Source organism: Bombina bombina, chromosome 5 (genome assembly GCF_027579735.1).
Source record: "Bombina bombina isolate aBomBom1 chromosome 5, aBomBom1.pri, whole genome shotgun sequence".
In the NCBI taxonomy this organism is placed as follows: Eukaryota; Metazoa; Chordata; class Amphibia; order Anura; family Bombinatoridae; genus Bombina; species Bombina bombina.
In genome coordinates, this window is record NC_069503.1 from 132,806,447 (window position 1) to 132,821,801 (window position 15,355).

The following is a 15,355-nucleotide window of genomic DNA, read 5'->3' on the forward strand; positions in this document are numbered from 1 at the left end:
AAAAAAAAAACAATTTATATTATGTTTAAATAATAAAATGAACAAGCAAAAATAACTATGTTTTAAATTGTATACAATACTTGAAATAATATGCATTATACATGACAATAGATAGTTAATATACATATTTTAACATTGTATATACAGTTGCAAGAAAAAGTATGTGAACCCTTTGGAATGATATGGATTTCTGCACAAATTGGTCATAAAATGTGATCTGATCATCATCTAAGTCACAACAATAGACAATCACAGTCTGCTTAAACTAATAACACACAAAGAGTGAAATGTTGCCATGTTTTTATTGAACACACCATGTAAACATTCACAGTGCAGGTGGAAAAAGTATGTGAACCCCTAGACTAATGACATCTCCAAGAGCTAATTGGAGTGAGATGTCAGCCAACTGGGTCCAATCAATGAGATTGGATGTGTTGGTTACAGCTGCCCTGCCCTATAAAAAACACACACCAGTTCTGGGTTTGCTTTTCACAAGAAGCATTGCCTGATGTGAATGATGCCTCACACAAAAGAGCTCTCAGAAGACCTATGATTAAGAATTGTTGACTTGCATAAAGCTGGAAAGGGTTATAAAAGTATCTCCAAAAGCCTTGCTGTTCATCAGTCCACGGTAAGACAAATTGTCTATAAATGGAGAAAGTTCAGCACTGCTGCTACTCTCCCTAGAAGTGGCCGTCCTGTAAAGATGACTGCAAGAGCACAGCGCAGACTGCTCAATGAGGTGAAGAAGAATCCTAGAGTGTCGGCTAAAGACTTACAAAAGTCACTGGCAAATGCTAACATCCCTGTCAGCGAATCTACAATACGTAAAACACTAAACAAGAATGGATTTCATGGGAGGATACCACAGAGGAAGCCACTGCTGTCCAAACAAAACATTGCTGCACGTTTACAGTTTGCACAAGAGCACCTGGATGTTCCACAGCAGTACTGGCAAAATATTCTGTGGACAGATGAAACCAAAGTTGAGATGTTTGGAAGAAACACACAACGCTATGTGTGGCGAAAAAGAGGCACAGCACACTAACATCAAAACCTCATCCCAACTGTGAAGTATGGTGGTGGGGGCATCAGGGTTTGGGGCTGCATCAGGGCCTGGACGGATTGCCAAGTTTATCAAGACATTTTGCAGGAGAACTTAAGGCCATCTGTCTACCAGCTGAAGCTCAACAGAAGATGGGTGTTGCAACAGGACAATGACACAAAGCATAGAAGTAAATCAACAGAATGGCTTAAACAGAAGAAAATACGCCTTCTGAAGTGGTCCAGTCAGAGTCCTGACCTCGACCCGATTTGAGATGCTGTGGCATGACCTCAAGAAAGCGATTCACACCAGACATCCCAAGAATATTGCTGAACTGAAACAGTTCTGTAAAGAGGAATGGTCAAGAATTACTCCTGATCGTTGTGCACGTCTGATCTGCAACTACAGGAAACGTTTGGTTGAAGTTATTGCTGCCAAAGAAGGTTCAACCGTTATTAAATCTAGGGGTTCACATACTTTTTCCACCTGCACTGTGAATGTTTACATTGTGTGCTCAATAAAAACATGGCAACATTTCACTCTTTGTGTGTTATTAGTTTAAGCAGACTGTGATTGTCTATTGTTGTGACTTAGATGATGATCAGATCACATTTTATGACCAATTTGTGCAGAAATCCATATCATTCCAAAGGGTTCACATACATTTTCTTGCAACTGTAAATGTAGTGGCACAGCTCATGTAGTTATAATAGGGAGTTGTTTTTTTGGTATACTTTATTAGTCAGGCAGATTGCAGACATTTTGTAGGTGTATGCGTTCTGTGGGAGTTAGCTGGGCGTTCCAGGGGAGTGTGGCTAAAACATGAAGAAGGTGTTCTTTTCGGAGTTACCTGGGTGTTGTAGGGGGGAGTATAGGGAAGACATGACACAGACATTCTGTGGGAGTTAGCTGGGTGCCCCAATTATTTCCTATGGGAGACACATCACCACTCGTTGGCACTTTGCGGGTCTGCCCCTTTTGTTACAATATATCAACAGGAAGACTTCCGGTGGGCAGAGCAACCGGGTGGCAGCAAGAGGAAAGAGCTCTGCAAAACGGCTCTTAGAAAAAGCAATTACTTGCTGCCACTGGCTAATCCATGTTACTTTTCTTGCTGAGCAGGCATCCTAACATATACGGGGCACTTCCTGCAGCTGAAACCTGATGCATGAAGGGCCCCTACATCAAGCCATTGCCCCTGAGAAGAGACAGCAGTGAAACTGCCGGCGCCATCTTATAAACGGCAGCCGTGACCTACGATCCTGGATGCAAAGTAGGATTTAACATGCTGAGGTGCAAAGATAACCTCATCCGAGAACTGACCATGCTGTTTACACCTTCACTGGACAGATTGCCATCTGCCTGTTCAGAGCTATGTCAGGAAGTTCAGGGATTTGTGAGAGGCACCAAACCAATAATGACCATGTGTGAAGATCACAATGAAAATTCTATCCCTGAGTACCCAATATAGCGTGACTATGTGGTATGCTGACAATCTGTTCTTATACCGGACTCTAATAACTGCTGCTCAGAGGATATATCTCTTGGATCACTGAGACTCCCACCTAAGAAAGCAGAAACATGCCATGAGGTCGGTTTAAACGTAACAGACTTGTGCCTATTTGATTTACTGATGTCCGCTCCGGAGCTACTAGCAGCTGGCTGCTCTCCGAGGGAGCCCCAGTGTTATAATCTTACTAGACCACTTCAATGGAGCAACACGTGGGCAGACTGCCTGGATAGAAAAGATGTAAAGCTCTACAGGCCCTTTTCAGGGACAGCTGCAATATATTTCTCATTCCCCACTATGAGCAGTTTGTCGAGTTCACTCATGCTTTGTTTGCAGTGTTCATCCTCTCCTTGCTTGTGTAGGAGTTGGATGATATCCGAGATGAGGTATTTCATTCACCCCTTCATGCTTGGGACTTCCATAAGGGACTGCTTTAAAGAGATTGCAGTGCACCATCATTTGACTTATGACAGGTTGCTTATAACCTTGATAAAAATATACCTGCAATCCCTTTTTTTTTTGGGGGGGGGGGGGAGTATACAAGTATTCAACAATGTAGAATTTGTTCACTTTCTATCAATACTGTCTCAGTCATTATATTGAATGAAGCAATTTGCATTTTATACTCTGATATACTTTGCTTTTTATATGTGTATATATAGGAAAATACAGTTTCCCTTTCTTAGATTTAAATACTTTAGAGTTAACATTCTGAGGCTGCCCAGTTTCTCATGCTGAAAACTCCTGATTTGTTTTCACAGTATAACCTAGACATTGGTTTTATCGCTTATAGATTTTGTTAATGATTTATCAGTCCTGCCTCTTTTTTTTTTTTTACATTGTAGGATGCAATTTTATATTTTCTATTCTTAATTTTACTTTATATGCAGAAGCATGCTGTTTTACTTTATTAGAACTATTTGCAGTATCGTACAGCCCTTGTGTTTAATATACTGGGAGTGCCCAGTCGCTTACTCTGTTTACACTGTATAGCCTAGACATTAGTATCACTACTTAAACATTTATGTTAATTCTCTTTCAGTGCTGCCTCTCTCTTCACATTAAATGATGCAACCGGTATTTCATGCCTTGGCTTACCTCATCTTACATTATAAAAGCCTGCTGTTTCACTTTATTAGTTTCTGCATACTATCTGTTATACCCACTGCAACGAGAATTAGTATGTTTTGGGCATACCACCAGTGTTAATATTTTTTGTTTTGTTCTTAGTTGTTGTTGTTAATATAAAAAAACAATAAGAAGCACAGGTTTAGTATAAATTGGTACTTGGCTAGTCCTTTATGTACCTCTAAACGCTTTGATCTCTTTTATATAGTGTCAATGCTTTGTATTCAGACTTGCATAGTCCATATATACCTTTGAGTAATGTTTGTGTCAGTTAATCCCTCATATGACTTATATGAAACAAAACAATAATCTTGCAATGATTTCACTAGTTAATTTCTATACTGGAGATAGATATTACCACCTTCTGTAACGCTCAATGGCAACTGTACCACAAACTATAATATACAGATGTTTAGTATGTAGCATTTATTGTCTTTATATAATTATGCCTTGTAAATGCTGATATATATATTTAATTGTACCTGTGTTTCTTTAATAAAAATAATTTCTCTTGTGGTGTATCCAGTCCACGGATAATCCATTACTTGTGGGATATTCTCCTTCCCAACAGGAAGCTGCAAGAGCATCACCCACAGCAGAGCTGTCTATATAGCTCCTCCCCTAACTGCCACCCCCAGTCATTCTCTTGCAGCTCTCGAAAAGATAGGAAGTAGCTAGAGAGATGTGGTGAATTTATGTAGTTTATCTTCAATCAAAAGTTTATTATTTTCAAATGGTACCTGGAGTTGTACTGTTTTAGCCTCAGGCAGAAAGTTGAAGAAGAGTCTGCCTGTGGTTTTTGATGATCTTAGCAGGTTGTAACTAAGATCCATTGCTGTTCTCACACATAACTGAAGAGATGAGGTAACTTCAGCTGGGTGAATGGCGTGCAGGGTCTCCTGCTATGAGGTATGTGCAGTTTAAATTTTTCTAGAGAAATGAATATGCTAGAAAATGCTGTTAATACCGGATTTATTTAAGGTAAGCCTGATTAGTGATTTAATAACGACTAGTATCATGCTTGCTGTAAAAGGTAATATTCTTATTAATTTCTCACATTACTGAAAATAAGATAACGTTTGCTGGAAGTGTTTAAACGTTTTTTTCTACATATTGGTGATAAAACTTTATTGAGGCCCAGTTTTTTTCCACATGGCTGGCTAGATTTTGCCTAGGGATAGTTTTTTATGGCCCTCTCACTGTGAGTACAGGTTGGGAGGGGCCTAATTTCAGGCCTAAATTGTGCAGTAGTTTTTGCAGCTTGAGACTTCCAGCTTCCCTGAAGGAGTCCCCTGAACACTTAGGACCTCTACAAAGGGTTTTTGTGCCTTCAAAAGTCGTTGTATGGGCAGGTAGGGCCACAACAGAGCTGTGGCAGTTTGTTGTGACTGTTAAAAAAACGTTTATATCGGGGGGGTTTTATCCGGTTTTGAAACTAAGGGGTTAATCATCCATTTGCAAGTGGGTGCAATGCTCTGTTAGTCTATTATACACACTGTAAAAATTTCGTAAGATTTACTGCTTTTTATCACTGTTTTTTAATTTCTGACAAAATTTTCTCTTAAAGGCACAGTACCGTTTTTATTTTTTGCTTGTTTACATTTAACAAAGTGTTTTCCAAGCTTGCTGCTCTCATTGCTAGTCTGTTTAAACACGTCTGACATAGAGGAAACTCCTTGTTCATTATGTTTAGAAGCCATTGTGGAACCCCCTCTTAGAATGTGTACCAAATGTACTGATTTTACTTTGTTATAAAGACCATATTCTGTCTTTAAAAGATTTATCACCAGAGGAAATTGACAAGGGGGAAGTTATGCCGACTAACTCGCCCCACGTGTCAGAACCTTTTGACTCCCGCTCAAGTGGCGCCAAGTACATCTAGCGCACCCATGGCGTTTACTTTACAAGACATGGCGGCAGTTATGGATCATACCCTTACAGCGGTATTGTCCAAACTACCAGGGTTACAAGGAAAGCGAGACAGCTCTGTGACTAGAAAAAATACAGAGCTCTCTGACGCTTGAGTAGCTATGTCTGATATCCCCTCACAATATGCAGAAGCTGAGGCAGGAGAGCTTCTTTCTGTGGGTGATTTTTCTGACTCAGGGAAGATGCTTCAACCTGATTCTGATATGTCTACATTTTAAATTTAAGCTTGAACACCTCTGCGTGTTGCTCAGGGAGGTTTTAGCTACTCAGGATGACTGTGACACCATTATAGTGCCAGAGAAATTGTGTAGATTGGATAAATACTATGCAGTGCCTGTTTACACTGATGTTTTTCCAATACCTAAAAGGTTTTCAGAAATTATTACTAAGGAATGGGATAGACCAGGTGTACCGTTGTCTCCCCCTCCTATTTTTAAGAAAATGTTTCCAATAGATGCTGCTACACGGTCCCTAAGGTGCTACACTTATGGCAAACGGTCCCTAAGGTGGAGGGAGCAGTTTCTACCCTAGCTAAGCGTACAACTGTTCCCGTCGAGGACAGTTGTGCTTTCCTAGATCCAATGGATAAAAGTTAGAGGGTTACCTTAAGAAAATGTTTATTCAACAAGGTTTTATTCTCCAGCCTCTTGCATGCATTGCCCCGGTCACTGCTGCTGCGGCCTTCTGGTTTGAGTCTCTGGAAGAGGCCTTACAGGTAGAAACTCCATTGGATGATATACTTGACAAGCTTAAAGCCCTTAAGCTAGCCAATTCATTTGTTTCTGACGCCGTTGTTCATTTAACCAAGCTAACGGCTGAGAACTCAGGTTTTGCTATACAGGCGCGTAGGGCGATATGGCTTAAATCGTGGTCAGCTGACGTTACTTCAAAGTCTAAGCTTCTCAACATTCCCTTCAAGGGGCAGACCCTATTCGGGCCTGGACTGAAGGAGATCATTTCTGATATTACTGGAGGAAAAGGTCATGCCCTTCCTCAGGATTGGTCTAATAAATTAAGGACCAAACAAACTAATTTTTGTGCCTTTCTAAACTTTAAGACGAGCGCGGCATCAACTCCCTCTAATGCAAAACAAGAGGGAAATTTTGCCCAGTCCAAGCCGGTCTGGAGACCTAACCAGGCCTGGAACAAAGGTAAGCAGGCCAAGAAGCCTGCTGCTGCCTCTAAGACAGCATGAAAGATCAGCCCTTTATCCGGTAACAGATCTAGTAGGGGGCAGACTTTCTCTCTTCGCCCAGGCTTGGGCAAGAGATGTCCAGGATCCCTGGGCGTTGGAAATTGTGTCCCAGGGATATCTTCTGGACTTCAAAGCTTCTTCCCCAAAAGGAAGATTTCACCTCTCACAATTATCTGCAGACCAGATAAAGAGAGAGGCATTCTTACATTGTGTTCAAGACCTAGTTATGGGAGTGATCCACCCAGTTCCAAAGGAGGAACAGGGGCAAGGCTTCTATTCAAATCTCTTTGTGGTTCCCAAGAAAGAGGGAACCTTCAGACCAATCTTAGATCTCAAGATCCTAAACAAATTTCTCAGGGTCCTATCTTTCAAGATGGAGACTATTCGAACCATCCTACCTATGATCCAGGAGGGTCAATACATGATTACCGTGGACTTAAAGGATGCTTATCTTCACATTCCAATACACAAAGATCATCATCAGTTTCTCAGGTTCGCCTTCCTAGACAGGCATTACCAGTTTGTGGCTCTTCCCTTTGGGTTAGCTACGGCACCAAGAATCTTTACGAAGGTTCTGGGGTCACTTCTGGCGGTTCTAAGGCCGCGGGGCATAGCAGTAGCCCCTTATTTAGACGACATTCTGATACAGGTGTCAAATTTCCAAATTGCCAAGTCCCACACGGACATTGTTCTGGCATTCCTGAGGTCTCATGGGTGGAAAGTGAACGAAGAAAAGAGTTCTCTATCCCCTCTCACAAGAGTTTCCTTCCTGGGAACTCTGATAGATTCTGTAGAAATGAGGATTTACCTGACAGAGGACAGGTTGTCAAAACTTCTAAATTCCTGCCGTGTTCTTTATTATACTTCTCGCCCTTCGGTGGCTCAGTGTATGGAAGTAATCGGCTTAATGGTAGCGGCAATGGACATAGTTCCGTTTGCCCGCCTACATCTCAGACCGCTGCAACTCTGCATGCTCAGTCAGTGGAATGGGGATTACACAGATTTGTCCCCTCTACTAAATCTGGATCAAGAGACCAGGGATTCTCTTCTCTGGTGGCTATCTCGGGTCCATCTGTCCAAAGGTATGACCTTCCACAGGCCAGATTGGACAATAGTAACAACAGATGCCAGCCTTCTGGGCTGGGGTGCAGTCTGGAACTCCCTGAAGGCTCAGGGGTCGTGGACTCAGGAGGAGGCACTCCTTCCAATAAACATTCTGGACGGACAACATCACGACTGTAGCTTACATCAACCATCAAGGGGGAACAAGGAGTTCCCTAGCGATGTTGGAGGTTTCAAAGATAATTCAATGGGCAGAGGTTCACTCTTGCCATCTATCAGCTATCCATATCCCAGGAGTAGAGAACTGGGAGGCAGATTTTCTAAGTCATCAGACTTTTCATCCGGTGGAGTGGGAGCTCCATCCGGAGGTGTTTGAACAGTTGATTCAACGTTGGGGCAAACCAGAACTGGATCTCATGGCGTCTCGCCAGAACGCCAAGCTTCCTTGTTACGGATCCAGGTCCAGGGATCCCAAGGCAGCGCTGTTAGATGCTCTAGCAGCGCCTTGGTCCTTCAACCTGGCTTATGTGTTTCCACCGTTTCCTCTGCTCCCTCGTCTGATTGCCAAGATCAAACAGGAGAGAGCATCTGTAATTTTGATAGCACCTGCGTGGCCACGCAGGACTTGGTATGCAGATCTGGTGGACATGTCATCCTTTCCACCATGGACTCTGCCTCTGAGGCAGGACCTTCTACTTCAGGGTCCTTTCAACCATCCAAATCTAATTTCTCTGCGGCTGACTGCTTGGAGATTGAACGCTTGATTTTATCAATGCGTGGTTTCTCCGAGTCGGTCATTGATACCTTAATACAGGCGCGAAAGCCTGTCACCAGGAAAATCTATCATAAGATATGGTGTAAATATCTATATTGGTGTGAATCCAAGGGTTACTCATGGAGTAAGGTCAGGATTCCTAGGATATTATCTTTTCTCCAAGAAGGATTGGAGACGGGTTTGTCAGCTAGTTCCTTAAAGGGACAGATTTCTGCTCTGTCTATTCTTTTGCACAAACGTCTGGCTGAGGTTCCAGACGTGCAGGCGTTTTGTCAGGCTTTAGTCAGAATCAAGCCTGTGTTTAAACCTGTTGCTCCGCCTTGGAGTTTAAATTTAGTTCTTAAGGTTCTTCAAGGGGTTCCGTTTGAACCTTTGCATTCCATAGATATTAAGCTCTTATCCTGGAAGGTTCTGTTTTTAGTAGCTATCTCCTTGGCTCGAAGAGTTTCGGAGTTATCTGCTTTACAATGTGATTCCCCTTATCTCATTTTTCATGCAGATAAGGTAGTGTAACGTACCAAACCTGTTTTTTTACTTAAGGTGGTATCTAATAAAAATATCAATCAGGAGATTGTTGTACAGTCACTATGTCCTAATCCTTCTTCAAATAAGGAACGTCTTTTACACAATCTTGACGTGGTTCGTGCTTAAAAGTTTTATTTACAAGCTACTAAAGATTTTCGTCAAATATCTGCATTGTTTGTTGTCTACTCTGGACAAAGGAGAGGCCAAAAGACTTCAGCAACCTCTCTTTCTTTTTGGCTAAAAAGCATAATACGCTTAGCTTATGAGACTGCTGGCCAGCAGCCTCCTGAAAGGATTACAGCTCATTCTACTAGAGCGGTAGCTTCCACATGGGTTTTTAAAAATTAGGTTTCTGTTGAACAGATTTGTAAGGCGGCGACTTGGTCTTCGCTTCATACTTTTTCAAAGTTCTATAAATTTGATACTTTTGCTTCTTCGGAGGCTATTTTTGGGAGAAAGGTCTTGCAGGCAGTGGTGCCTTCCGTTTAAGCGCCTGCCTTGTCCCTCCCTTCATCCGTGTCCTATAGCTTTGGTATTGGTATCCCACAAGTAATGGATGATCCGTGGACTGGATACACCTTACAAGAGAAAACATAATTTATGCTTACCTGATAAATTTATTTCTCTTGTGGTGTATCCAGTCCACGGCCCGCCCTGTCATTTTAAGGCAGGTTTTTTTTTATTTTTAAACTACAGTCACCACTGCACCCTATAGTTTCTCCTTTCTCTTGCTTGTCTTCGGTCGAATGATTGGTAGTGGCAGTTAGGGGAGGAGCTATATAGACAGCTCTGCTGTGGGTGATCCTCTTGCAGCTTCCTGTTGGGAAGGAGAATATCCCACAAGTAATGGATGATCCGTGGACTGGATACACCACAAGAGAAATAAATTTATCAGGTAAGCCATAAATTATGTTTTTTTTAAAAACCACAATATATCAACAGACTTAGCCAGAAAGGCAGTTTTTCGTCAGTCCCAGATATTCAAAGAATCAATAAGCTAAGTATGAAGGACAGATCGAATGTAGGGAGATTTCTTGCTCCAGCAAATCTGGTTACTTCGTTTTGTAGGAATTATGTAACTGGTTTTAAATTTAGCACAACTTTAATCTTTTTAAAAAAATAATAATAATTAGATACGCTTCCTATTAAAATGGAGAGGTCCCTATGAAAAATGTGAAGCTAAATAGGTGTCACAAAAGAAATAAAACTGCAGTTCTGTCAAAACTTGTATCTATATGTACTCTCATGATCAACAGAGAGAACAGGCATATACAGTAGTTGAGAATGAACCACCAACCAAAAAATGTTTTTCATTATTATTTTATTTTTTAAAGAATCAAATTTTATTCTTTTGCAATGGTTTATCATTTTGTAGAAGTATACACATTTATAGTAGAAACTAACTACAACCAAAATGGCACCTCACCCCTGTCAGACTGCACAAAATATATCCACATATCCGATGGCAAAAGTGAGGCAAGTCTAATCTTATTGGTGGAGACTAAAATGTTGTGTGGGAACCTTAATAGATAAGGCAACTCAGGAAGGGATAGATAGCTCTCTAAATCATTCTGTACCTCAGCCATGCAGCATAATCTCTATGATACCTGGCAAGCCATACACCCAAAGGCTTGCTACTCTACCTATTACTCAAAGACACATCTTGCTTTCTCTAGACTTTACTATTTCTTATGCGACTCTTGGACAGATTTCAAAGAGTGACCATCTTGCCTTGCATGTGGTCAGATAATAACTCGTTCCTAGATATTTGACTGTTGGACTCAGGTCGTGGATTAACTAACTGGCGTTTTACCAGACTTTCTTCTTGATGCTCCAAGACAAACAAGATTACTTTAGAGACCATCCTGGAGTCGTCTGATATTTAAAGGGACAGTCTACACCAGAATTTTTATTGTTTTAAAAGATATATAATCCCTTTATTACCCATTTCCCAGTTTTGCATAACCAACACAGTTATAATAATATGCTTTTAACCTCTGTGATTATCTTGTATCACAACCTCTGCAAACTGCCCCTTTTTTCAGTTCTTTTGACAGACTTGCAGCCTAGCCAATCAGTGCCTGCTCCCAGATAACTTCACGTGCACGAGCACAGTGTTATCTATATGAAATACGTGAACTAACACCCTCTAGTGGTGAAAAATTGTTAAAATGCAATTTGAAAGAGGTGGACTTCAAGGTCTAAGAAATTAGCATATGAACCTCCTAGGTTAAGCTTTCAACTAAGAATACCAAGAGAACAAAGCAAAATTGGTGATAAAAGTAAATTAAACATTTTTTTAAAATTGCATGCTCTATCTGAATCATGAAAGTTTATTTTGGCCTAGACTGTCCCTTTAACTACTTTAGAAGTAATTTGCACATCATCAGGCTGTAAAGTCATCTACTAAGGTAAACAATTCTGGGTGATGACTTCAGAATGATTAGCAAATTACCTTACTGATTACTTCACATGAACAGCCAGTGAATGACTAGAGTCCTCTTATTTAAATATTTCGGCCTGTGGGTATACTTCAGTATGGTTTCTAATGACTAGTTATCGATTACTTCAGAATTACTCAAGGAAGATTATCCTTTTTGACTAGGGGTTCTTATCCCTGGTTTGCACTGGGAAATTGCCCAATTCTTACCACTGAATGACATGGAGGCATTATAAGCAAATTTTGGAAATTCAAATCGGCCAATAGGATGAGAGCTAGTGAAATTCTATTGGCTGACTTGAATATCCAATAGAATTTCAGTAGCTCTCATCCTATTGGCTGATTTGAACAGCCAATAGGATTTCAGTAGCTCTCATCCTATTGGTTGAATTTCCAAAATCAAATCAGCCAATAGGAAGGCAAGGGACGCCATTTTGAATTGCGTACCTTGCATTGAAGATTCAGTATACGGCGGTGACCGTATGAAGATGATGCTCCGTGCCAGATGACTTCAGGATGGACCCGCTCCGCGCCGCCGGGATGAAGATCCTTCATGCGGGACTTCAGCAACTGTAAGTGGATCTTCAGGGGGGGTTAGTGTTAGGAATTTTTTTAAACGTGTGTTTTGTTTTTTTTTAGTTTAGGGTTTGGGCTAAATGCCCTTACAAATGCCCTTTTCAGGGCAATGGGTAGCTTAGGTTTTCATTAGTTTTGTTTTTTATTTTGGGGGTTGGTTGGGTGGTGGGTTTTACTGTTCGGGGGGTCTTTTATATTTTTTTTTAACAAGTAAAAGGACTGTTTAACTTAGGGCAATGCCCTACAAAAGGCCCCTTTAAGGGCTATTGGTAGTTTATTGTAGGCTAGGGGTTTTTTTTATTTTGGGTGGGCTTTTCTATTTTTATAGGGCTATTAGATTAGGTGTAATTCTTTTTTTATTTTTGATAATTTTGTTTATTTTTTGTAATTTAGTATTTTTTATTTTTGTAATTAGATACTACTGTAATTTTTATAGTAGTGTTAGGATTTTTTTAATGTGTATTTTAGTTTATTTAAATGGTAGTTTAATAGTTATATTAGTTTAATTGTTAGTTTAAACTTATTTTTTTTTAATTTGACCGGTAAGATTTAATTTGAGATAGGGAAATTGTAATTTTAATAGAAAGTTAGGGGGGCGTTAGGTTTAGGAGTTACTAGTTTATTGCGATGTGGGGGGTTTTTGGTTTAGGGGTTAATAGTTGAATTTAGTATATCGTTGTGGGGGGCTTGCTGTTTAAGGGTTAATAGGTTTATTATAGTGGCGGCAGTGTAGGGCTTAATAACTTTAGTATAGTGGGGGCGATGTGGGCGGACGGCAGATTAGGTGTTAATTATATTTAAATAGAGTTTGCGATGTGGGAGAGCGGCGGTTAAGGGGTTAATAAATTTATTATAGTGGTGACGATGTCGGGGAGCGGCGGAATAGTGGTTAATAAATTGTATTAGTGGAGGCTATGTCAGGAGCGGCAGATTAGGGGTTAATAACTTTAATATAAGTGTTTGTGATGTGAGAGGGTGGCGGTTTAGGGGTTAATATGTAGTTTATGGGTGTTAGTGTACTTTGTGACAGTTTAGTTAACTACTGCTCTCAGATTGGGAAAAGGATCTTGTCGGTATAGGCTGGAATGGAAGCTTTTTAGCCTCACCGCAAAACTTGTAATGGCTGCACTATGGAAGTCCCATGAAAAAACGTAATTTCTTTTACAAGATATGACGAGTCCACAGATTTCAACCTTACTTTTGGGATATCGCCTCCTGGTCAGCAGGAGGAGGCAAAGAGCTCCACAGCAGAGCTGCATAAATAGCTCCTCCCTTCCCCCCTACCCAGTCATTCTCTTTGCCTGCGTTAGTGATAGGAAGAGGTAAAGTGAGGTGTTAGTTTAGATTCTTCAATCAAGAGTTTTTTATTTTTAAATGGTGCCAATGTGTACTATTTTTCTATAGAGCAGCTTCTGGAAGTTATGATTATGGGAACTGGTGAGGTTTTAGCCTTCACTGCGCCTCCCATCATTATACTGCTCTTCAGTGATGGTCTTGGAGAAAATTAACTAAGACCCTTCTGTCTTCACAGGACCTCAGGAGGGAGAGTGGACCTCTTGACACTGTGAATCTCTCATGTTGTTCCTCAGCATGAAGGTAAGTGCAGTCTTTTCTTTCTGAGGCTCTGCAAGCATTTCCCAAGACTGACTGTACTCTACCTTTTTTTTTCATCAGGGGACATGGGCTTAAATGCTTCCCCTTGACAGTATGCAGATTCTCACTAATACACAGGGACTGAGAACCGACATATTGTTTATCTTTGGCAGTATGCAGATTCTCACTAATACACAGGGACTGAGAACCGACATATTGTTTATTTTTTCCCAGACATTCTAGTGTTACTCAGATATAGATTGTACTAGAAGCGCTGGGGGATTTATGGTGACATACAATGTTTGGGCAACTCTTTATTCAAGTTTATTAAAACCTACACAGAAACGGCTGACGCTGGGGGTAGTACAGGAGTGATCAGTTTTTATTTGTCTCCGGTACATGGCGGTACTTGTTTGTTCTCTCCGGGCATTTTGTTTCCGCCCACAATGGGCGGGGCTTGGAGTTGGTGCGCTTTTGCGCAGTTGCTTCTACTACTGGATTCCGACTGGCAGCTTTTCCTTCACGGCCCTTAGGTTCGCTTGTTGCTATACTTTGCAAGCGATCGTAGGTGCGCCGGGCGAGAGGTATTAACTACACGTGGAGGTAGGAGCCGCTGCGGCGAGGTGACTGCGTTTGTTTGCAGTGTGTGATTTTTTCCCTTAAAGCAATACGACACAGGGAGTGTATAAAATTGATTAAGGAAGTTTCTCTCCGTCTCTCTACCTATACGGACGTTTATACAGAGGCTGTTTTTTAAAGACACAGTACTCTATTTCTGTTTTAGGATCATTTTATTAGTATACGATCAAATTTGCATTTGATTTTCTGTATATCATGGAGGACATTGAACAAAGTACATGTCCTATGTGTTTAGATGACATTGTGGAACCCCCTGTTACGCTTTGTCCCTCATGTATAGAGAGGGCTTTAGAGTACAAAGAAAAATAATTAAAAAAAAAAGATATGTCCAAGGAATGTTCTCAGACTGATGAGATTCAGGGTATGCCGCAACTTTCTCCCCAAGCATCACAGCCTTTAACGCCCGCACAAGTAATGCCATGTTCTTCAACAGTGTCTGTTTCTTTCACGCTGCAGGATATGGCTGTAGTTATGTCATCCACCCTTTCAGAAGTTTTATCTAAGTTGCCAGTGTTACAAGGCAAACGTAGTAGAAAGGAGACCCAGATGGTTCCTGCGACTTCTGATACTTTGGGGGCGATCTCCGATGTACCCTCCCAGTGCTCTGAAGTGGGGGGTAGGGAGACGTTGTCTGAGGGGGAACTGTCTGACTCGGGTAGTACATTGCCCCAAACAGATTTGGACGTAATGTCCTTCAGGTTTAAGCTGGAACACCTCAGTCTGTTGTTACGGTAGGTTTTGATGACTCTGGGGGAACCACAATAGAGTCACAGTCGTCCAGAGAAATTGTGTAAGATGGACAGATACTTAGAGGTGCCTTCTTATTCTGATGTCTTTCCGGTTCCTAAGTGAATTTCGGAAATTGTTACACGGGAATGTGAAAGCCTGGGTATCCAGTTTTCACCTTCCCCTATTTTTAAGAAAATGTACCCTATAGC